Source organism: Fukomys damarensis, unplaced genomic scaffold (assembly GCF_012274545.1).
Source record: "Fukomys damarensis isolate Sample0158 unplaced genomic scaffold, DMR_v1.0_HiC HiC_scaffold_39, whole genome shotgun sequence".
NCBI classification, from domain to species: Eukaryota; Metazoa; Chordata; class Mammalia; order Rodentia; family Bathyergidae; genus Fukomys; species Fukomys damarensis.
The window spans coordinates 80129090-80134039 of NW_022900951.1; the positions used below are offsets into that span (position 1 = coordinate 80129090).

Consider the following 4950-nt stretch of genomic DNA (forward strand, 5'->3'; position numbering starts at 1 on the left):
CCCACTAATGGGCAGAGTGAGGAGGGATTGGACTGTGGTGCCGGGGAGCATTCACTTGACCTGCCAGTTGGCTGTGGGACCTATCTCGGGTACACTGCAGTACGGAGCCAGCCTCTTCGGTCACTGGGATACTACTAATTATTGTTGCTCCAGTTTCTCTCAAGTCAGCGTGAGAGCATTCCCTGCAGCCAGCAGAACACAAGAGTGGGATGGGGGTTGAGGATGGTAGAGAGAAGGTCGTAGGTGAGCTTGGAGTCCAGGGAAGTTGGCTGGAATGTAGAAAGCGAGAAAGAGTGGCTAAGGGGAAGACCAGCAGTCTGTGGCAGAGAGTAAGAAAAGATACCCCAAGTAGCCACACTTGTTTTCTAAGCACCTCCACTGTCCTCTGTCCATTTTCAAGTGTGCGATGGTAGGCTGGGAGGTGACTTAGCAGTGAGACAGTGGAAATAGCCTCCTTCCCTACATAGAGAAGAATGTTGACCACGAATGTGGGTGGTGTATAGGAGAGAAGGACAAGAAGATAGTTTGGAAGGCATCTGGTCAGGTGTCTAAGGCCTGAAAAGCAGTGGCATCTGGGGTGTGCAAGGAGGGGTTGTGGAGGAAAATGGCTGTGAGGAGGGCCCAGATTCAGGAAAGGAATTCGAGTCTCTGAGAGCCCATTGAGTGTGCAGCTGTTGTCCCCATGTCCTGTGTTTGCAGGTGCGCGCATCTGCTGTGCCTGACGCTCTGTGAGACCTGAAGAAAAGGAGCTACCTGCCCAGGATCCCCACAGGTCAGTGCAAGGGTGGCAGCATGCACAAGGACCCAGAGGGAACTGCCTCTCTCCAGCCACCAGGACTGGGCGGGGCAGAATGTGGGGCCCAGCATGCCTGTCCCTACAACATACAGTGCGCAACATTTCGCCATGGTGAGGGACAGGGCCAGCCAGGGAATTGCTGGCTCTCAGTGACAGGAGGAATGTGGTGTGAGTGGAGGCCAGGCCAGCTTAGGAGAACCCTCAGAAGGGAGATGGGAGTCCTATCTGGACCTAGGTTCCACCCCTATTCCCTTAGTCTCCTATGTCTCCTCTTTTTCTTCTCTTCCCTCTACACCCAGGACTGGAACAGAATGGGAAACCCCAACTTGGAAAAACTGCACAGTGATAGAATGCCTTTAAACCAAAGAAAGATGGGAAACGAACAATAGCAACACAATGAGAAAGCCAGAAAGTTGTACTCCAGAAATCAAGGAAATATTGCAAAAGGAAATGACGGAAGAAGAGGAAATGCTAAAGGATAAGTAACAGCCAGAGAGTGAAACAAAGGCGAAAGGGGAAGGAAAACCAAAAAGCCAGGAAAAGCCAAAAAGGCAAACAAGGGCTTCAGGCAAGCACCCCACTGAGGATGACATACCCAGAAAAGCCAGAAGAGGAACAAACAAGTGGTTGGCTCAGCACCTCAATGAGCATAAAGAGGCCATACATGATATGAATTTCAGCAACAAGGATGTAATCAGAGAATTTGACAATATGACTAAAGTGAAGGATAACAGGAGAAAAACTGAACAGAAATTAGGAGGGTTGTTTTGGCTGCGAAGAAAATTACAGGACCCCTTTTTCCCATGGGGACCACGAGAATTCGGGGGTGACTGCAGGGTACCATGAAGGGACACTGAAACATTCCATATGCGTAGAGCTCCTGTCAGGCATGTGCCAATCCCTTTGCTTTAACCTTATGCTGAAACTTTGCTTTAAGCATTCCACCTTTTACCAGCAGCTGTTTTGACCCAGCTGCAGAATTCTAAGTGTCAATAGCAGATTTCTATTTGTTGTATAGAAAAATGTTTCTAATGCATTGTAAAAATTTTTTAAATATAACTTGCATATATATATATATAGGTAGATAGATAGATAGATAGATAGATAGATAGATAGATAGATAAAACACCAGCCCACTTTTGTGAAACTACAAAAGATATTTGCTTAGTAATATATAGAGAGAAAACAAATCTGAAAGTTGTACTCACTAAAAGATTGACATTTGTTACCTGTGGGGTTTTTAAATATTCTTTCTTTATTAAATATTCTTTATTCCAGTGCCTCCTAAAAACAGACTATTTTAGTCAATAAAATAAAAAATAAACAGGAAAATAATAAATAGTGAACTCTCCAATGAGTTTATAAAGGCAGTAGAGACAAAATTCTTATCAGAATTCCAGGTGTGGTGCCACACACCTGCGATCACAGCGCTTGGGAGGCTGAGGTAGGAGGACTGTTGTGAGTTCAAGGCCAGCCTGACCTACACACTGAGACACTGTCTCCAAAAAACAATTCTTATCAGGATATAAAATGATGGTTAAAAGTTGCATTACCTCTGGGTCTCGATGATGGAGGAATTAACGTAATGGTTGCTCTAGATTCACTTCTGTAAGGGACAGACTTGTCATCTGTGAAATGGCAATCGAACTTGCCTTCCAGGACTGTGGAAAAGATTACATGAGGTACTGAGTATGTGAGATGTGTTGAGCTGGCTCCTACCTCCACCCCTACATGGGCAGAACCAGTACTCTCTCAGACACTTGAGAAACAGCTGAAGGAGGTCTCTCCTGTCCCCAAGCATAAATCCAAATAACTGAGAAGTGAGTGTCACTTTCCCTTTGGAAATTCCCTGTTTCCTGAGTACTATTCTTCTTCCCATGGATCCTGGTGCCCCACCCCAGAAGATTCCTGCTCTGGTGATGGGTTGGAAACCAGGGTGAACATTGTGTCCTAACAACAGGTAGAGAATTCCTCTTTACTTATGATAGAATTATATTTAACCAGATGAGTAGTACCCAACTGTCACTTGGGTTTTAGTATTTTATAAAGTTCATATGAAGTATTTTCCCATTCTTTTTGTGTGTCTTTGCAAATAACCACCTTCACAAGATTTAAATTATGAAGACCGAGCCAGGAAAATCATCTGAAAGACCAGATGCTGTGGTAGTCTCACTTGATAATCTCTCATCTGCTGACACTTTAGTCTTAGGAATTAGCTCTCAGAAAATTCCTTCTAAGGCCTGCCTTCCCATTTCAACAGATCTATCTACCTGTTCATTTTTACCCCAGACTCTTCAGTAGCCTTTTATTTGCTTATAGTATTTTAAAATAAACTTTTATTTTAGGACAGTTGCAGTTTTATGGAATTACTACAAAGATAATACAAAATTTCCATAAACTCTATATCTGATATCTCCTATTAACATCTTACATTAGTATGGCACATTTGTTGCAATGAACCAGTATTCATGCAATATTATTAACTATATTGCATACATTACTTATATTTCCCTTTATGTCCTTTTTCTATTCCAAGATCCCATCCAGTTTACCATATTACATCTCAGTAGGTTCCTCTTCTTGTTTGAGAATTTCTTTTTTTTTTCAGCTTTAATTGAGTTTATTGGTACATTTTAGGGGTACAGTACAGTTACATTCATTGTTGAGAATTTCTTAAACTTTCCTTGCTTTTGATGATCATGACACTTCTAAGTAGTCAAACACTAGTCCAGTTTTCAACGTCTCACAAATTGGGTTTGGTTTTATTTATTTTCCCTTCAGGTTACACAAGTGTTAATGTGTTTCTGAGAAGACCACAGAGGTAAAATGCCATTCTCACCACATCATGTAAAGGGTACATGGTATCAGGCTGGAGATTTAGCTCAGTGCTTCCGCCACCTGCTATGCAAGGTCAAGGAGCTGAGTTCTATCCCTGGTGCAAAAAAAAAAAAAAAAAAGGTGCATAGTATCAATATTTTTATCACTGTTGATAACTTTAGTCATCTGGCCAAGTAGTATTTGTCAGGTTTCTTCATGGTAAAGTTACTCTTTTATTTCTCCCTTTTCAAATTGTACTCTGGAATAGTCATGATTGGCAACCTGCACTTAAATAGTGTGGCATTATGCTCCGCTTAATTGATGGTAGAGAATCTATAAAAAGTATGTGTTTAAACATTTGCTATTAGGTATGTCACCTATAATTCTATAATTGCTATCCCTTTCTTTTATTTACCTGCTGTAAATGAGGCAATCAGTAAAACACAACCTCCTTAAAAAAATGAAGTTTTTGGAATTTGGTGGGCAAGGTGGCACACCCTTGTAATCCCAGCTACTTGGGAGGCTGAGGCAGAATGAATCCAAATTCAAAGCCAGCCTGGACAATTTAGCAAGACTGTTTCATAAAATAAAAAGGGCTAAGAATGTAGTTGAGTGGTAGAGCACTTGCCTAGCACGTACTAGGCCCTGAGTTTGATCTCCAGTTGAAAGAAAAAAAAGCTTCTGCATAGGACATTTGATTCTTTCCCACTTATTTGTGTATTCAATTTATTTATATCAATAAAGGCTGGTTAATATTTATTTTATATTTTGAGTGATAATGCAGTACTACTTTGCACATTTTGTTGCTTGAATTCTTCCAGCTTTGACCATTAGGAGCTCTTTCACTTGGCTCCTATATTAATTTGACCTATCTCCATAGTTGTACTGTAATGTTTGGATCTCTTTTTTGTATTTGCTTGCTTGTTTTTTGACACTAACATATGTTCTTGCATTATCTTGCATGTTTCCTGCCCAGTTCCTAGAATCAGTTGTTTCTCTAAGGAGCCCTGATATTTCTTGTTGGGTCATTCAAATAATTCAAATTCATCGGTCTGTCTGTAATGCCTATTTTTTCTACTTCTTACGCAAAGTGTCTTCTTTCTTGTGCCTTTGTTATTTCTATTTGTGGATATTGTACTTGAGAAATTGCTTTTTAGAATAATTTGAGGCCTAGGATGGTGAAATCTTACTCCAGGAAGTATTTTGTTTGTACTAGTCAGACCTATAAGGGTGTTTCCTGTATGGAACCATCATAATTGATGCTCAGAGATATAAAGTTTACTAATCAACATAAATGATGCAAAGCCAAACTACAAGCTAGGCTTGGTGAATTGAGC

General features: G+C 40.9%; 1 pseudogene; it reads left to right on the forward strand.

Annotated features, from left to right (window-relative positions):
- Nucleotides 1-209: 209 nt before the first annotated feature.
- On the forward strand, nt 210-1708 carry LOC104858536 (annotated as a pseudogene).
- Nucleotides 1709-4950: the final 3242 nt, after the last annotated feature.